The sequence below is a fragment of the Megascapheus bottae genome, chromosome 7, assembly GCF_031878675.1.
Source record: "Megascapheus bottae isolate mThoBot1 chromosome 7, mThoBot2.hap1, whole genome shotgun sequence".
NCBI lineage: Eukaryota > Metazoa > Chordata > Mammalia > Rodentia > Geomyidae > Megascapheus > Megascapheus bottae.
In genome coordinates this window covers 76154947-76175700 of record NC_143515.1, presented here as the reverse complement: position 1 = coordinate 76175700, position 20754 = coordinate 76154947, and the positions used below count along the sequence as shown (strand labels likewise).

General features: G+C 39.5%; 1 non-coding gene across 1 annotated transcript; it reads right to left on the bottom strand.

The window, feature by feature from the left end:
• Positions 1-20391: 20391 nt before the first annotated feature.
• LOC150061082 (U6 spliceosomal RNA) lies at positions 20392-20498 on the bottom strand. The gene has a single exon (XR_016536345.1). It is a non-coding gene; the product is annotated as a U6 spliceosomal RNA (small nuclear RNA).
• Between the last annotated feature and the right edge of the window lie 256 nt (positions 20499-20754).

Sequence of the window (20754 nt, the reverse complement as noted above, 5' to 3'; positions counted from 1 at the left end):
TTTAGTGATACTGGTAAATGTGTATTTGCGACTTATGGAATTATTTAGTACATCACTCAATATTGAACATTTTTAAGGTATTTTTCTAACATCTCTGATTCATATTTATATGCAGATACATCTGAATATTTCCTTACATTACACCGTAAACATTTAGTAGATATTCTGAGAGTAATTATTCTAGTAGATATGTTGTCACCTTGCAATTATCCCTTTCAGGTTTGGAATACTTTTTCAAGTTTTAACAATGTCTTTTAAAGCAAATACATTTTTATTTCATTTAATACAAAATACCCAAAGAATAGGATCATAATATTTTATTTGTATCCCTTATATTCCAAATACTTAAATGTATTTTTAGAATAGTGTGAAATTAGTGAATTCTAAATTCATTTCATTGTGCTAACAGTGTAGCCTTTTCTTGTCGCTGCTCTTTCACTTTTTTTTACCTGCTATTTTCTTACCTCTTTTACTGAGATTTGTATTACAAACTTGAATACTAACTCCGTGGGTAAGAGAAATGGACCTAGTACCTTGCACTTTCTTGGAAAATGAGCTACAATTCCTACCATATCACCTCTCTCTCTCTCTCTCTCTCTCTCTCTCTCTCTCTCTCTCTCTCTCTCTCTCTCTCTCTCCTTATTGGCTCATATCACGCAGGTGTGAATTTCATTGTTACATCTCCACACATATGCACTATATGAATTTTGGTTATTTTTCCACATGATCCTTTTCCCCTCCCCAGTGGCTATTAATTTTCATAAGTGACGCTCACTTTCTCCAGGTGGCAGCAGCCCCAGCCTAACTCTGGACCCCAGCTCCCACGCACTTGGTGAGAAATTGCCTAGAAGCTAAGAAAAAGCACAGACATCAAGGTCACTGCTCAACTCAGGAGAGTCTGAACTCATGGGACGTTTTCTGTTTTCTGTTTCCTCTGTCAATATCTGTAAGGTCAGCTGAAAGGAAACTCCACGCAGTTCAGGAGAAGAGGGTTAATTGAGAGAGAGAGAGAGAGAGAGAGAGAGAGAGAGAGAGAGAGACAGAGAGAGAGAGAGAGAGACAGAGAGAGACAGAGAGAGAGAGAGAGAGAGAGAGAGAGAGAGAGAGAGAGAGAGAGAGAGAGAGAGAGAGAGAGAGAAAACAGACCTATAGCCGCACAAGATGGAGTCTGGCAGAAGAGAGAGAGAGAGAGAGAGAGGGAGAGAGAGAGAGAGAGAGAGAGAGAGAGAGAGAGAGAGAGAGAGAGAGAGAGAGAGAGAGAGAGAGACTTATGGCCAGAAGTGAGACATTATATAGGGGGCACAGTGGAAGCGGATGTGACCTCAGAGGATGAGGAAATACTGGGGGACCTCCCACTGGGAGACATGACAGTTGCCAGGGTTACAGTCTGGGCGGGGATTTCCAGGGTGCACAGAATGCCAAGGGAAGGAATCATTTCTCCCAGGCAGACCTAACATTCCCACCTTCTAATAGTTATAAAGGGGCGCCGACTCTTTCTGGCTACTTCCTGCTGACAAGGGGTGTCGATATTGGGGGAAGAAGGTGAGGATGTTATCTGTCCAGGAGAAGGAAGCGGTGACTGTCCCATGGTGATGAGCCTGTGTCCCTGGATGAAGTCCAAGTGAAGTCTTATGAGGTCAAGTCTGAACAATAAGAATGAAAAACTTGAGTGATCTAGAGATAACAAAAGCAATGAGGTGTAGAGGAATACAGAGGATATCTAATGGAGTGGGAGACGGGAGAACAATTAGCTCGGCATTACTCACCCTCGACTTCTTCTGAGATATGAGGTAGGTTTACCATGGTAGGTCCAAGAGAAGGGCAGTCATACCTTGGTGTCATCATTGGTACAGGAGGTTCAGGAACAGAAGCAGTAGCCCTCTTTAACTGCAGTAAGAGTGGTCAATAGGACCTGGTGTGGGCCTGTCCACTTAGGATGTAAACCAGATGTGAAAGGAGAGTGTACCGGATGGATAGGAAGGGCTGCAGCGTTGCTAATGCGCAGATCCTGTACCAGATGATAGGTTCTGTTGAGCTTACTCACTGGTAAGACAGGAGTATTGAAGGGGGAGTTAGCAGGTCTGAGAAGTCCTTGTTTAAGAAGATGAAGGATGATGGGTTTTAAACCTCGCCTATGTCGAAGGGAAATGGGGTATTGGGGTGTGTTGGGGAAACGAGTAGGATCCTTCAGTTTAATGAGGACGGGAGTATGGTGTTGAGCAATGATGGGTGTAGAAGTATCCCAGATAAGAGGATTGACAAGATCAGGAGGGAGAGGAAAAGGGTCCTGTTGGAAGGCCATGAGTGGTGATTCATTCAAGGACAAAAGTAGAATGGTTGTTGGCTGTCTTGGAATATGGAATGAGAGTGAGACCTGGAATTTAGAGAGTAAGTCCCTCCCCAGAAGGGGTGCTGACAATGGGGTAGGATTAGAAAGGAATGTGAAAATGGAAAATCATCTATTCTACATGGGACTGGTCCCGTAGTCGTAGGGCAAGTAGGGAGGCCATCTACACCTACCACTGAGATCCAGGAGGGAAAAGACGGGCTGGAATATTCAGGCAACACCGAATAACTGGCTCCCGTATCCAAAAGGAAGGATACAAATTTACCTGCAACCTGAAGAGATACCCTGGGCTCCTCCATTGTGATGTTTGTGGAAGTCAGCGGCCCTGGGCACTGTCAGTCTTCCACCAAGCCAAGTACCTTGGATGACTTGGGCTCCTCCCTGTATGGATGGAACTTGGGAGAGGCTGGCCCCCCCATAGAGACAAGGAGGGACAATCAACTGCCCAATGTCCCAGCTGTCCACACCTTGGGCAGAGTTCAGATGGTGGTCGTGGAGTAGGGCAGGCTCTTGCCCAGTGGCCTTTCTTGCCACACTTAAAGCATGGTTCAGGTGGTGTACGTTGGGTGCCTCTTCTTTGAGGAGCCCAGAGGGCAGCCGCCAGGAGCTGGTAATTTTCTCTATCATTGGCAGCTTTATCAGCTTTTTCCTGATCCTCCCGGTTATTGAAAACCTTAAAGGCCATGCTCAACAGATCTCGTTGGGAGGTTTGAGGGCCATCCTCAGCATTTTTTAACTTTCTTTTAATGTCAGGAGCTGACTGGGAGATAAAATATGTGTTAAGGACCACTTTGCCTTCCCTTGACTCTGGGTCCAGCTTTGTATAATGCTGGAGTGCCACTGTGAGGCGATCAAGAAATTCAGCTGGGCTTTCTGTGGGTCTCTGGGTAACCTCTCTCAATTTATCATAATTGACTGCACGGTGGGCTGCCTTCTGGAGGCCAGCTACCAGGCAGGTTACCATTCTATTTCTGTTAGCCCTTCCAGGAGCATTATTTTGGTAATCCCAATTGGGGTCTTCCCTGGGCACAGCTATTGCCCCTACTGGGAAAGTATTGTCTAGGCGGTGGGTTTCATCAGCATGTGCCTGGGCTGCAGCCCAAACTCTTTCTTTTTCTTCAGAGGAAAGGGTGGAGGACAGGATTGCATATAGATCATGTCAAGTGAGGTCATAAGTCTGAACAAGATATTTAAACTCTTTCGTATAATTATTGGGATCTTGGGAGTATGATCCTAGTTGCTTCTCAGTCTGGGAAAGATCTGTCATTGAAAAGGGGGCATGCACATGAATGACCCCTTCTGCCCCTGCCACCTCCTGCAGAGGATATAAGGAGGCTGGTGGAGGCTGTGAGCTACCAGTATGAGATCGAGTATGAGTAGCAGGAGGTGAGTCAAAAGGAGACAGAGGAGGAGAAGGTGCAGAAGGTTTAACACGGGGAGGAGGAGCAGAGTCCTCAATGTCAAATGAGGGATTGAACACTTCAGACTCGCAAAGAGGCTCCAGGCTCTTAGGCGATTTGGCAGGGACAGGTTGCCCCCTTGCCAACAGGATAGGGAAAGTTGGGCAGGACTGGCAGAGACAAGGAGAAGAACGAAGAGCAAAGGAAGCCTGAACATACAAAACTTCTACCCATTTACCATTACGTCGACAGAAGCTGTCTAAACCCCTGAGAGTATCATAATCAAAAGTCCCATTTTTGGGCCATTGAGACCAACTGTCTAGCCTATACTTTGGCCAGACTCAATTGCAGTAAAAGATAAGCTGATTTGACCCCATTGTTGTAAAAAAGAAAAACTGGAAGAGATGGGTAAGTCTAGTGTGGACCTGGGAGTAGTACTAGGGCTGCAAGTAGGTGGGGGGTGGGGGTGGGAGAAGGGTCCCTGAGGATATAGAATGGTGGGGGGAGGAGTCGAGGCAGGAGTCCCTAAGGAGGTACATGGGCGTGGGGGGAGGAGTCGAGGCAGGGAAGAATGGCCAGGGGCATGGTCGGAGGTGTGGTTAGACCGAGAGGGCACTCAAGTGGAGCGGGAAAGTTGGGCGGGAAAGTCAGGTGGGAAAGTCAAGGGTGGAGGAAAAGTGGGGTAAAGTAGACAGGACAGAGCTGGTAGACAGAAACTACTCACCAAGCGGAGACAGGAAACACTGTACCAGAATGTGCCAGCGATAGGAAAAGCAGAGGTGCGGCAGTGGAGTTCCCCTTCTCTGGTTCCAAGGAGGGGGCAGAAGCGGATTGACCCTCTGAGACACCGAGGGGCTCCAGCCACTCCCGACCCTCGCTCCAGTCGGGTTTCGGCACCAAATGTAAGGTCAGCCAAAAGGAAACTCCACGCAGTTCAGGAGAAGAGGGGAGAGATAGAGAGAGAGAGAGAGAGAGAGAGAGAGAGAGAGAGAGAGAGAGAGAGAGAGAGAGAGAAAACAGACCTACAACCACACACGATGGAGTCTGGCGGAAGAGAGAGAGAGAGAGAGACTTATGGCCGGAAGTGAGACATTATATAGGGGCACAGTGGAAGCGGATGTGACCTCAGAGGATGAGGAAATACTTCAGACTGGGGGACCTCCCACTGGGGCACGTGACAGTTGCCAGGGTTACAGTCTGGGCGGGGATTTCCAGGGTGCACAGAACGCCAAGGGAAGGCATCATTTCTCCCAGGCAGACCTAACAATATCCTTTCCATAAATAGTGCTGACTTTTATTTTTTAAAACTCTTTCTTTACTTTGAAGCAACAATCATGATCAAACCTGTAGAGTATTGTTAACTCACAATTTAAAGTCTTTATTGATATCTACATCAGAACATCTGTTTGGCATTTATAAGGTAGACTGGAGAGGAAAAAAAGAATGTATTTCAAGGTTCTTATTAATGCAGTGTTATATTGAAGATGATACTGCAAATTTACAAATGATTTTTGGCATTGCTTATAAGTATTCAGATTTGATGCATCAAATTACTTGAGGGCAATTTGAGATCTGCGAGTATTATAATACATAAATACGATTAGCTTAACCCGAAACACCTCATTAATAGAATGCAATCAGCCTTTATGAACACAGATTTTGTGACGACTCTCATTCTCTCTTCTATTTTAGGAATCCTAACAGCTTATGAGTTTTAAGGAACCTTGTTTTCACATGCCCTGGTTATCAGTTTGGTAGCAAAAGTAATTTCTATTCATCTACCATTGCAAATATAACTCATCACATTTGGCATTTTTGAGCCTTTTTATCTCATTAAGTTGAGTTTTTAATTACACCATCAAAGTGTCAGATCTAAATTTTTGCTCTCTGTTCCATTTAACATCCCAGAAAAAGTCTATTGATCCTCCCCAACACCTTATTCTCAACTATAATATATGAATAAGTTATGCTACAAATGTGTACTAATATTGGTTAAAATAACGAGTGTGGAAGCATTTATACAATTTCTAAATTATTTTTTATAAACACTGTGTGTGTGTGTGTGTGTGTGTGTGTGTGTGTGTGTGTGTGTGTGCCAATTCTGGGGCTTGAACTTTGGGGCTGGGTCCTTCTCCTTAGCTGTTTCTCAAAACTAGTGCTTGAGCTACACTTTTACTTCTCAAATTTTTCACCAACTTTTACTCCCTGATAGGCATTGAACCATCATCCCCAGATCTCAGGCTCCAGAGTACCTAGTGTTACAGGCAGGAGCCACCAGTGCCTGGCCACTTTAACTATTGATAAAAATTATATATTAAAAAAATTTCAGTTAGCCCTCTTCTAAAAAGTTAATGATTCAGTGACCAAACCTTCCTAGCTACATCATATCTTCTATGGAAGAGATTAAAAAAGATAATGAGATGTTTGGGTCCTAAATCTTAAAATTACTTTAGCAGAACCATTCACACATTTTGGCTTCTCTGAGTCTCACTAGCAGCTGAACTGTTGACCGTTTTCTGAATATCATCTCAGTATTTTTACCTTACCGATCTCACACATGGCAACTAGATGAGAACAATGTTTTTCACCAAAGAACAAAGAGAACAGGAAAATATTTCAAGACAATGTTTCTATGTGTTCTGTCACTCTTGAGAAAGTCCAAGCTCCTGCCGGGAATGGCCCAAGTGATTCTTGGGCCCAAATGCTAGTTCTTGCGAGGGAAGTCATCATGATAAAGGGGCATTTCCGAGTCTCTCTAGTCTGCAGGAAATCCTTCTGGTTTTTCTCATCTTTGATCTCGCTTACCTAAATATCGGTAGTCAGCCCTTTCCTCCTGGAAATCCTCTGAAAACATTCTAGAAAGAAGACTTCCAACAATTTCTTTTTAATGTTCCCTTTTCCTATCTTGAAATTGGTCCTTGGAAATTTTGTGAAAGTAATATCATGCAAAGGCTATTTAACAGTACCTCCAGAAATTATCCCTGCATGAAGGAATATCGCTTCAACTACATTTTCACCAAAGCCACCTCCAACCATGAGATAAGGATTCTCTCCTGTTCCTTTTTTATCTCCATATTATCCAACTCGATGATTTTGCAAAACAAGCTCACCCAGTAAGCGTTATGTATTACTTTAGTTAAGACTACATCTCAGAGTCTATAATATCTAGCAATATGAAATATTTCCTAATTTTATTCCAGATGGAAAAACTTTAAAAATATGTTCACAAATAAATCATTTGTTTCTGAAGGGAGAATAGAAAACCCCTGAACTTTAAATCACATTTCTCTGATTCTCTGTCTCTCTGTCTTTCTATCGGTGGCTCTGTCTGTCTGTGTCTCTGTCTTCCTGTCTCTGTCTCTGTCTCTCTCTCTTGCAATACTACAAATTGAAATCAAATCCTCACAGGTGCTCTTTATCTTGAACCATGCCTCCTCTTTTCTGCATTATTTACATTGAGAACGAATCTCCCTTTACGCCCCATGTTTACCTGGGCCAGGATCCTTCTACATGTGCCTTTCTGTGTCACTAGAGTCAGGCAAGTATGTCTGCACTCAACCATCGATGGACAGATTGACATGGCAACTCTTGAGCTTTTATGCTTAGGTTGGCTTGGAAATGCATCGTCCAGATCTCCACCTCCCGGCAGGATTAGCCCTTTACCTCCTTCATCTGAGCTCCAGCTCTGCTCTGTGTAACACTTTCCCAAAGTTTCAGTTCCATGCACCTCTCTAACCGTTTCTTCCTGAGAGCTGGACACTTTCAGAGGAATCTTGTGACACTGGCAGTGAGCTAAACATTCTTTGATGTTACTGTGTGGAATGTGTCACGCTCAGTGTCAGCCGAGGACACTGGACCTGTAATGAGGGCACAAGAAGCAGCAGCCGACATGGAGGAAAGTTAGAAATGATTAAATAAGTACTTCATTTAGGTAAAACTATCCTCTTCACAATAGGATTCATTAGAAAATATATTTATCAGATTTATGGATGTGTGAACCATTCCCTATGATACTCTATTACTCTAGATATCCTTTTTTTTTAACAACGTTTATTTAGAATCCTGCAATGTGGTTATGTTCCTTATGTGTTTTATTCATTTTCTGAACCCTGCACATGTCTCTTTTCTCTCACTGCTTTCAAGTCTTTCTCATGGCAGGACCTGACCAGTGCTAGTTTTACTTTTTTTTGTGGGCTCTGTTCTTTCTTTCACCCAGGAGTTAGAATGTCCCAAGATGATGTGCTCTGTAGAAGGGAGACAATAGAGGGTTTCCTCTCAGTGATATTCATGTGTGATTTTAATAGCTCCTCTTCATGCCTGTCTCACATGGTGTGGGAACCTGAGACCCAGTGTCATCATAGATTCTCTGGACCCACATAACTTAGATGCCCCTGCAACTTCCACCCAGATTGTAGGTCTTTGCTGCTGTATAAAACACCCCAAATTCAGTGACATAATAGAAAAACAATCCTTGTGTGAGTTTACATAGATTCTGTAGGTCAGTGATATAGCTGGGGCACGGACCAGATGGCTTGACTAGGACATCAAACATCTGGCATTCCCCGAGTTGACGTGACATCATCTGAATTTGAGTGGATTTGCCTTTGGCATTTTGGCTTCTTTCTAGCAACACAACTGCACCCCAGGGTTACACACTCCAATAACAAGTGAGCATACACGGGCTCACCCTTATCTTCTACACAGGGTGATTGTGTAGGGTCCGATTCCACTGGTGGTGGTGAGCACCAGGCACGAGATGTGGCTCCATCATTGGATGGGGGCATTGCCAAAGCTTTAATGCAAACATGCACGTGGGCTGGAAGATATTCTGCTTGCCCTCTGGAAAGTGCATCTTGCCGTGGCTCAGCTTTCTCTGCCACACACACCTGGAACAGGAAAAGGTCTCCATCAGTTCCTTTTCCCTCCCATCCATGAGTGCTAGTCTCTTCACTGTGCTCAAACAGATCTGGATCTTCCTTGGTGCAAATGCCAATCTACAAATTCAATTCTCCACTAAAACTCACAATGAAAGCTTTTCTAAACCTTCTGAAATTCCTTTGGATGTGGATATTATACAGTCCAATTAGGTCACTTTATAGCAGGATCTCACTGTTAGAACTATTGAGAGGTTCAATTATGAAGCCGTCCATAAATTTATTATTGGAAATAAGAATATTTGTACATTTTTGCAGCACTGGGACTTTCACACAGGGCCTTCAGGACTCAATTTTTTTTTTTGCTTTTTGCTGGTGATTGGTGCTCTGTTACCTGAACCACACTTATAGTTCTGGCTTTTGCTAGTAAACAGAAGATAGGAGTCTTTTGGGTTCTTCTTCCTGGGCTGGCACTAAATCTGAGTTCTAAGACCTCTGCCTCATGGGTACCTGAAATCACAGGCATGAGCCACTGGTATCTGGATTATGAAGACATTTCTAGAGAAGAAAAGACTGATTAATCTCAATCCTTAGGGTGCAGAATCAAAATGTAAGGGAATACTTCTACAAATTTTATCATTAGGCATTGATTTCAGCCCAATTTTTAAAAGACAGCACAATTTTAAATAGAAAAGATGTTTTTGTACATTTTTCATAGATGTGGGAACTGGATGGAAGGACTAAAGCAACACAACAAAGGGACCGTTAGAACATCATGTAGAAGAGTTACGGTTCCACGCGGTTTTTAAAATTTTATTTATTTTTTTATTTTGTGCCTGTAACTCTGAGCAGAGCCGCCTACTCCCTTGCCTGTTGTCAGCTGACAATAAGCTATGATATGTGAGAACTGTTAAGTCAGTGCACCTGCAAAACCAGAAGCCCAGCTCATCTGCCCACTCATCTAAAATGCTTCAATTTGTTCTGATTGTTCACACTGTACTACTGCTAATGGAGAAGCAGGAGAAATGAACTCATCCCCATTCTGTTCTAAAGGAACATTATGGTGAAATGTAGCTAGGAGAAAGAATCATGTCTTTTGAGTAGCAGAGCTTGATAATTTTAATCCAAAAGTCATTTTTTGCAAGCATTGACAAATTCCTAAGTAGCTACCCCAGTCTGTTCCCTCAGTATGCATTGTGCAATTCCGAATATGTAAAATGCCCTACACAATAAAATGTGCAGTCTGAATTGTGAGTGGTCTGACACGTTTGTGTGGGCTTTGTGTTAGTGCTGAGTCACATGCAAATTTGAGCTGTGAAAAAGCATATGCCATTTAAGAGAATAGTAGAACTTGAGATTCTGAGTTTATAATTGCATTTTAAATGGTTTCACTCTTCCTTTCTTATCTTGAAACTTTGCATTCATACCTCCAGCTATCTGAAGTGTCTCAAAGTAATTCTACATAATTTTGATGCCAAACCTGTTCTACTTATTCCTGACCAAACTTCCTACCTATCAGAGGAGAATCTAACTTCCATCCCAGCCACTCTTTGGATACTAATAAACTGTGGTCATGCACTTAAGATAGAAAAACACTCAATCACTTTTCTTTGGAGAACTGTATTTGAAGCTAATTGTCACTTCTGCATATCCCTGCACTATTTTTATTACCTGGAAATTAAGAATGGCTGGAGGAGTAATCAGTTCCACAGTAGTAAATTATTTCTCTCCATAACAGGGAATGTAATTATTCTTTTCATGTCCACATTCATAATCCAGTTGCAAAACATAAATATGATTTCACAAAACTCTACCTGCATTACACATGTGAAATTAGTAGGGTTGAAACATTCCCAGTTCCGGAATTTATAAGTATAGTCACATCAATAATGTATTATTATCTGTTTTAATTAGTGAAATTTTAAAAATACATAAATAATCACAGAGAACATTTCAACAAGTTCATACTCAGCAAATATATACTCCTTCTTTATAAGTTCTTGAAGGAGATAATTGACCAGATACATGGTGAATGTACTATTAATATTATTTCATATTTTAAATAATTCTTGATAAAAAGAAAATGAAAAAGAAAAGACCAGGCTTCATTTTTTCCTAATACTTTTTGTTGAGTTATCAGTCATAAACAGGGAACATTGTAACTCATTTGTTTTCAAAAATTCAGTTTTTCACTCTTACTAATGAAAGTATGAGCATCATTTCTTACCTTGATTTACTTTTCTAACAAAAAGTGTCTGTGCTATCAATTGCTCTTGCATTTTGATCAAATAAAAAAAGTCTGTGTTAAGTACAAACACTGAAGGAAGAGATAAATCAACAACTCCAATGAAGTTAGCATACACTTTATTTTAAAAAACAGTAGTTAACGCCTTACCCCAATTTGATTGGCCATTATAAAAAAATAATAACAGATGCTGCTCTAAATGTGGCCAAAAGAAAATGCTTCTACATTGTTGGTAGGATTGAAAACTGGTTCAACCACTCTGGAAACCAGTATGGAACTTCCTCAGAAGACTAAACAGAGTTCCCCAGTGATCCAGCAATCCCACTCCTGGGCATCTCCCCAAATGATCACAAACAAGGGCACACTAAAGCTACCAGCACAAGTATATTCAGTATTATTTACCATAGCTAAGAAATGGAACCAGCCCAGATGCTTTTTAGTAGAGCAATCGACTATATATATATATATATATATATATATATATATATATATATATATATATATATATATACTATGCTTTATCAAAAGAATGGCATTTCCTAATTCCTAAGGAAATGGAAACACTTGGGAGAAAATCCAAGTGATCTATACCCAAAGAAACATCAGCTCTATGGTTTTCCTCATTTGTAATAATCAGTATATACCCAGGATAGTCCTAGCAGAGGTTCATAATAGCCCAGTAGCTATGTACATAAGCTCATATAAAACCATGCTGGTCCAAATGAGCTCTACAACATTGGAAACACGAGGTTTTGTTGTTGATATGTTGCTTTGTTTATCTATTTTGTTTTATCTTACTATTTGTAATTATTTCTTTTGCTGTTTGTTTGTTTTTTTTTTCTCCTCTGGTTCCTTTTCCATTGTCATTGTTTCTGATTTCGGAACCTTTTGTCTTGTAGAAAAGTGTATCTGCTTTGGGGAAGGGGAGCAGAATCACAGAAATGGAGGGACAAAGGGTGAACCAATGCAGCAGTGATACTCATTAGACATGAAGTTGGAAATGAACTTTATTACTGGAGATAGAGGGGATTTGGGGAGGGAAGGTGGGAGAAAACAGGGGACAGGTAACACTGTTCAAAAAGAAATGTACTCATAATCTGTTTATGCAACTCTGTATATCACCTTTACAAGGAAAAATGGTAATTACTCCAACTTTACTTAATAACATGCTTAAAGATGGATTTTCCTGGGAGTGTTGAACCATCAATATCTATAGTCTCACAGTACTGCATCACTGCTCACCACAGCCAAACAGGAAGACAATCTGTCTTCACCAGCTGCCAATAGGAATGTGGTGCATGTTCACAGAACAGTATACAGCCACTAAAAAGAGAATGGTATCTTGTCATTTTGTACACTCTAGTTGTAACTGGGGAAGATTGTGAGAAAAGAAGTAATCCAGGCAGAAAACTACCAATCATTCATAATCTCACTCATAACTGGTTTCAAAATATTGTTGGTCTCATAGAGCTGTAAAGCATAATGATGTTTACCAGAGGCCAGGTAGAGTAGAGAACAGTAAGGAAACGCTGGTCACAAGGGTCATAAAATTTAATTATGGGAGTAGGAAGGTTCGAAAAGCTACTTCAGAAATCAGTGATGATAAATAATGGGAATGTGAACTCTATATTTCAAAAGTCAAGGGAAAGAATTTTATAAGACAAGGAAATGTAAACATTTGAAGAGATAAATGCCTTTATTCTGATTTGAACATCAAACAGTCTATACACACATTAAAACATCACAATTCCCTATATCAACTCAGAATTTGTGAATTTTTTTGTAAATAATAGTTGAAAAGTCTTTAAAGAAAAGAAGCTTGGGCCAGGAGTTTGGCCTAGAGGTAGAGTGCTTGCCTACATGCACAAAGACCTGGATTTGATTCCTTGGTACCACATATATAGAAAAAAGCTGGAAGTGGTACTGAGGCTCAAGTGGTTGAGCTGTAGCCTTGAGAAAAAAGTCCAAGGTCAGTGCTCAAGCCCTGAGTTCAAGCCCCACAACTGGCCAAAAAAAAAAAAAGAAAGAAAAGAAAAGAAGCTATTTACAGAGGTCTTGTCAATACCTCCTTCTCCTCCTCCTCCTTCTCCTTCTTTCTTCAATCCACAGTAAAGGGTAATTACTAGAAAAAATAAGCAGTTACCATTATTGAAAAGGAAATGAGGAAAAACATATTAACATTCTAGAATATGTTGTCATTCAGAAGCCACAGGAGCAATTTAGGAATAAAAATACTGTATCAAATGGACCTAGATTCAGTGCAAAAATGCTGACTTATACATTAAAAATAAGATTAAACTAGGTAAAATTTGCAATACATGAGTCTATATTTCAGTGATTGGTATTTATTAAGAATGCTTAAGAATAATCCATTATTTATAAAAAAAGATAGGAGGACAGAAAAATAAACAATACCTATGATATATAAAACTACAGCAGGGAAAATACACAATTTGTTACACCCACAGTTGCTGAGTTACTTCAAAACTTAAAAGCTTTGTGCACGTTTGAAATTTATGTTTGAGGGTTGTGCAATTAATAGTGGAAAAAACTGGGATTAATTCCTGGGAACACAGAGCCTTTCCCATTATAGTTTAAATAGCTCAGGGTATTGATCCAAATTCATTAATTTCTCCAGTCACATTTCTTTGGAAACAATCCCAAATTTTTGGAATCATAATTAATATTCCAAGCCAGCCCCAATGGACTAGGACCAAAATTATTATCTCTAACTTCTATAGTTGTCTATGAATAAGTTTCCATCTGTACTGAGTGCTCTGTTACTCTCATTATAACTGGTGAGCAATTGTTTAACTATCCTATTCTGTCACAAGACTTAGCTTTCTAAATCTTCAGGAAAATCAGATTATTTCATGTGGCAGATATTTCACAAAGATTTGTGGTATCTGTAGAATACACACAGTCTCGCTTCATGCTGGATCTCATGTGATATTTACTTTCATGCCATAACCCCCTGTTGTATTATATAAACTCAGTAAAGTATATTTTGGCATAGCCTTTAGATATCCTGTGACGGCAGGTACTACCCCACTGGCTTCAGCAACACTTACTTCTAGATGTGTCTTGTAGTATGTGTTAGTGCACTGAACTTTTGAAACCTATCATTCATAGTTGGTGCGTAAGGAAGCCTGTACTAACATCTAAAATGACGAAGACTGAATGCTTGCAAAGGGTAAAATGTAATAACGCTGAAGTAGCTCTGTCTTTAAAGTATATTTATATGACATTAGTTGATTCATATTTAATTAGTGTATAGAGGATTACTATCAATATGATATGTAAAGCAAGTTATTTCATTTACATAAGCACACATTATTACTTTTAGGCCATTCAAGTGAGAGCAACTGAATGCAGAGTTTACTGAGCCCTGAATACAGTCATTAAGGAATGAATTACCCTAAATAGTATTTATCCACTTTACTTGTTTTAGTTCACTTGGCATCCAGATCCTGTTTTGTGTACATGCATGTAATGGAGTGTGGTGTAGTGTGGTATAGTAGTGTGTGTGTGCGTGTATGTGTGTGTTTGTGTTGTGTGTGTGTGTGTGTTGTTACTGAAGCTTGAAATCACACTTCCATTTTTGTCTTTTTAGTGATTAGTTAGAGATAAGAGTTTTATGGACTGCATAGGCTGGCTTCAAACACCACCATGGCTAGCTACTTAGGAGGCTGAGATCTGAGGATCACAGTTCAAAGCCAGCACTTACTGGCTAAAGACCATGAGACCCTTACCACTAGAAAACCAGAAGTGGCACCCTGGCTCCAGGGGTAGGATGGTAGCCTTTAGCTCAAGAACTTAGGGGAGGGCTCAGGTCCAGAGTCCAAGCCCCATGACTGACAAAAAACAAGCAAACAGCTCTCAGATCTCAGCCTCCTGAGTAGCTAGGAATACAGGTGCCTGAACATCCTTCCCTGTCTTTTTTTCTGCCAGTCCTGGGCTTGAGCTCAGGGCCTGAGCCCTGTTCTTGGACATTCTCAAGGCTAGAGCTCTACCACTTGAGCCTCAGCACCACTTACAGCTTATTTTTTTCTATGTATCTGGTACTGAGGGTCTTTGTGCATCCTAGGCAAGCACTCTACCACTAGGCCAAACTCCCGGCATCCTGCTCTGTCTTTGCTACTTTCTTTCTGCTGTTTTCCCCTATCTATCTTCAATCTGGTTTGTAATTCTCTGGCATGCAAAGCATTGACGTGTATCTTAGTGGAAAAGCCCCACTGTATCATGGGAAGTTTTTCATTGATTAGAACTCACAGAATGTTTCTCCTTCTACGTCACAATTTTATATCTTTCATAGACAGATTTGTTTTGAGAGATTCATCTACATCCTGCTTTACCCATGTCTGTTCATTTTTTAAGACGTTTCATCAGCAATGTGTACGTTGTTTCAAATACAAATATTCAGTTCAGCAAGGATAAAGAAAAAAGCAATGCATATTCAACTGAATAGTTGAACAGTAATGGATTTTCTCTTTCCCTCTGCCTGAGCATAGAAAGCATTACACTTACTTCAGTGACTAGATTTCACCTTTGTTTCTGACAAATAGGAACTATTTTTATGGCTGATAGGTGTTGGTCTTGCTTCATTTAGTATTACTTAGGATTTCATTTCTAAACTTCTAGTATGGCTCTGACATTCAGTTTCTCATTTCATTTTTTCCTATGTGGTAATTGTTATGGAATTTATACTAATTGCCTTATAATATTTTATTAATAAGACAAGTCTTGTGTATTATCATATCATTTAGCTTTTTGATTATTTGATACTGTATCTAATGATATAAGGCAATCTTAATATGATTGAACTAATGATATCTCAAAATTAATATGAGTTCTCTGAAGACCAATACCATTGACATTTTATGATACAGTAGGAACAAGTCCTTTTGTATATTTTGGTAATATCCTTGCCTGTCTATCATTGTTCATCTTTTCTGAACTCTGTTGCCAGTCTGTGGCTAGGAGATCTCGTTCGTAAAATGCATAGGTCTTCTAAGTATCAGAGTGTGTAAGCTAACAGAGCTCTGAGCCTCCACCATTCCACTTGCTCTCTCCTTCACCCTGGCTAGCGTGGCTGACCTGGATCTTCCTTCTTTCTACAAGTTTTATTCCAGACTCTCCTTGAGACTCTGTCATTCTAGGTTCCTAACGCAATGAAGTTGGCACCCAGTGAAATCACTTTAAAACCTTTCTTCTTTGACCGCAAAAAGAATTTGCTCCTATAATTGCACCTTGGTACACACTGCTGTGCTCACACTGTGAAATAGCCAACGATGCTAAGGAGAACTGTTTCCTAGAAATAAAACCCTGCAACTGTGCTTTGTCCTGCTCTGACAGCTCCCAGCACAGCAGAACACAGCATTAATTGAGGCCCCATTAATTGAGGACATGAGATTAAGTTCCTTACCCCTCCTTCATTAGCTGGACTGCCTTCCTGGCACGTATGGTCCTTATAGTTCTTTTGGGTGTCCTTAGCCTTTCAGTGCTCATCGTGGTCTCCCAGCACGCCTGGAAGGTGCTTTGTTAGGGATTTTGGCTACTGTCACCGGCTCTGCTCATGGTTTGGATGTTTTAAGGTAATTCATGTGTGGGTCCAATGCGGACCCACCTGTCAGCACATTGAAAGTTCTCTGCATAGCTTCTTCAGAAACCATGCCTTTAAAACCTCTGCTTATGACATAGGGGATCCCTTTAAAACCGCTGCTGACAAAGGGGAGATTTTGATGGGCCAGGCCTGGATTTTGAATGCGCCTGTATCAAATGAACAATACCTAACACACAGAAAACACCGGAATATAGAGTCTCAGTGACCCCAATCAAACAACATGAACAAACAAGGAGGATAACAACCAAGACTGACACAGAGAATGTGAATGGAGAAGCAGCTTGTTCTTGGCCCATGAGAAAACAGGAAAGGTCCTTCCAACACGTGTGTTTATGGCACTAAATGTCCTGAGATCATCACACATAAATAAAGCATTATGGATTAATTGCAGATACTTCAAGTCGGTTTAAAATTTGTCTTCACGATGCCAATTATATATATATATATGTATGTATGTATGTATGTATGTATGTATGTATGTATATGCCAGCAATACCCATTTTTCAGCTGGGCGAGGTGGCTCACACCTGTAATCCCAGCTATTCAGGAGGCTGAGATCTGAGGATCATGGTTCAAAGGCAGCCAGGGATCGAATATCTGTGAGACTCTTATCTCCAATTAACTACCAGAAAACCAAAGTGGCACTGTGGCTCAAGTGGTAGAGCAATAGCCTTGAGCTGAAGAGCTCAGGAACAGTGCCCAGGCCCAGAGTTCAAGTTCCACAACTGACACACACATAAAAAAAAATAGGATTTTTTATCCTGAGTTTTTGTAGGTAGAAACTTTTTAAATGACAAAAATACAAGAAAAAATGTAACATATTAGTAACTCAAAATGCTATTTCAATATCAATATTGCTGATAAGAAGTCAATGAAGAGAAATGCAGAGATAGTTTAAAATAGAGATTTAGTTTGAAAGTCATGGTTCTTAACTCAGAGACCAACTGGTAAATAACAAGCTGTTTTATGAACACTGAAGGAAATGAGTTGGAGAAAATTAATTAAAATGGGTCTAGAAACATCTTTGACTTCTGAGATCTAACTAACCCAGCTTGATTGCCTGCCTCCTGGCCCATGACAAGATGACTCTCCCTGGCATTATCAGCCTTACCCTTTCAAGGGTCACATTCTATTAATAAACTTTCTCCCCTGATTTACTCATAAATGAAAATGTCAACTCATGAACTCCTCTCATCAACTCCCATTCAAATGCATAAGTAAATTACCTATTCTTTCCAGGTCAAATTCTCCTGTCCTAGAGATAAACACTGGTACTAAATTACTAAAGACAACAAATGATCAAGCAAATAAATTGACATCGTCAGTGAGATGCATGATGTATTATTTTCATTGGATATATACTCTGTTTTCAGTGCTAGAGATTGTTCCATATCCATGTGCATGTTTAACATGTGCTTTCCCAGTGCTTATCATTATTACTGTTTCTCTATTTGATATGAGTTCTCACCAATTCTGTCAGTCCTAGCATCAATCTCATGATTTTCCTCTTTCTTCAAAATAGCAAGGATTACAAGTGTGTACCTAAATACGCAGCTTAGTCATATTCTTTTTCAGGAAAAAAGGTTTCTTATGATTCCTTCGACATTCTTCAATCATACATTGAGTTATTCCATATCATTTTTCTATGAGTAACCAACACTGTACAAACATACATCATATCAGTTATGAGCTTTTGGGGGAAGTACACATTTATCGGACAAGCATAGAAAATAACTAGCTTTTCAATTATTTTTAGTTCATATCCATTGCTCCTGATTTCTATGAACACGTACCCGATTCTTCATTTGGTTTCTTGGTTGAACTTTGCTTTACTTTTTGTTTTTAATCTGTGTCAGAACCTAATTTTATTTTACTTGATGATTAGTAAAAGGAGTTCGGAGACAGTTAAAACTGCTGACTTCGAGTTCAGTAATAAATATGCAAATGTGTACTAAAATAGAAATACAATTTGAAATAACTCAAGTTAAATTACATAGGGAACCTTGCTTTGCTTTTCCAATTAGTACTTTCCCCTGTACCTAGAAGACAGATCCACCCTTCTTAATTCAACTTGAAATGTATTTTCTCATTCAAGTCTCAGATCAAGTTCCTCTAGTACAAAATTGAACCTAACGTTCCACAGTGAATTCCTATGCCTTGTTTTAAATCTTTAAGTTGGACCGTAAGCACACTACTATTATAGTTTTCAGCAGAGCTAGTTTATCTTTCTGTATATGTTATTATTTATTTATTGAACTATGAACTCATTGCAAAGAGGAATTTTTTCTTCTACGTTTTGAATGAATAACATAATAGGAAGTCAATAAATCACAATGCATAAATCAAAGAATGAATCAACTTCATGTCACATTGGAGGGAGACAAGTTACAAATACAAAAATAAATAATTGATACATTTAAACATATATTTAGTACCTTTTCTCCTGTACCAGATGTATTAAAAAAAAAAAAAACGAAGTGTAAAAATCAGCAACACAGGGGTCTTGACAAAGAAGAGCTTATTTTCTCATGGCATGGCAGCTATTCAATGACCAAATAATAAGTGATCTAAAACACCAAGGTTCTAATTTCTCACGTGCTGCTAAAAGTGTATGCATGATTGCTGATGTAACTCTGACACATTGCTTAAAAGGAATTAGGGGGAAGTATTCACCTATTCCTCACACCAAAAAGTCTTTAAGAAATTAGCAAATTGCTGATAGCTTAATTGTTCTTAAAAATTTCCGCAAATCTGAAATTTGCTTCTTTTGAATCATTTTCCTTTCAGATTTGTCAATACTGTGTTTTCTCATGTAGCATAATCCTGTGTGCTTCATAAATGTATTGGTGTTTGCTGGGTTATCTTAAAATTAAAATTAAAATAATTCATAAAGAGTGAAAAATTAGATGTCAGACACGTACTGTATACTCCTTGGAAGTTTCACCAAAGTATCTTCATTTGTCAAATTCCTCATTCCACACCAACGTCAGTTAGATAATCATGACGGAAAGTGTTTTCCACTCTCTGAAAGTTGACGTTCAGTTCTGATGCTGAATTGGATGTGTGGGCACCCCTGGACTCTGGGGCTCGATTGAGAGCAGCAACAAGATGGCATTGTGAGACTTATCTCAAGTTCACAGATGTTAAAATGCTTAGAAAAAAATGTCCATGGCCTTTTGCCTCGTCGAATTGAGGAAACTAGCACCTGTGTAGAGAAGTAATCGTGCTTAGAGAGGTACATGCTAGTATTGCATCAAGTAGAGGACAGAATGATTATGATACAATAGTATTATTACATCTGCATAAGCCTGTAGAAATCTGTAGTGTGACCTCCCTGACTCTAACATCCTTCTCATGCAGTAGGTGAAAGATATAAATATTTTAAGAAAATAATGTCATCTTTGATACAAAGATATACATATATTAAGTGTTGACTATAGAAGACATTAATACTTAATGCTATTTTAGTAAAAGGATAAATGATTTATTACCAAGAATTATACAATATTTTATATTTGTGAACAAAATAATTAATATTTAATGGTGCTCATGAATATACATGTCCCACCTAAAAGCATAATCCAGGTTTAAATGTACAGAATTATAAAAATAAAAAATTTTATATAATGCTCCTATTAGAGAGTATTTGTTTTTTAAAAAAATTTTTTTAAGGTTTTTTGTCAGTCCTGGGCTTGAGCTCAGGGCCTGAGCACTGTCCTTGGACTTTCTCAAGGCTAGAGCTCTACCACTTAAGCCTCAGCACCACTTCTGGCTTTTTCTATGTATGTGCTATGGAGGAATCAAACCTGGGTTTTCATGCATGCTGGGCAAGCACTCTACCACTAGGCCAAACTCCAGGTCCCGCGCATATTTGTTTTGAATCATGATTAGAATTAAGATTTTAAAATATGGAACGCTTTACAAATTTGTGTGTCATCCTTGTACAGAGACCATGCTAATCTTCTCTGTATCATTTCAATTTTAGAATATATGCTGCCGAAGTGAGCACTCCGGCTCTGTTTTTGATCTAATAGTTCACTTTTCTTATCTCACGTTTCTTTTTTTTTCTTTTTTTTTATTGTAATTAGTAAAAGGGTTACATGATATTTGCCAGATAGAAGGTGCATTAATTCACATACATTGATACCCTTTCACATGTCTTGGTACCCGTTTCCCTCTCCTCCCACACCCCCCACCCGTCTTGGTTTTCCCCCCTTCCCTATCAAATTTCAAATATCCAAATACAAATAAATTCAATATATCAG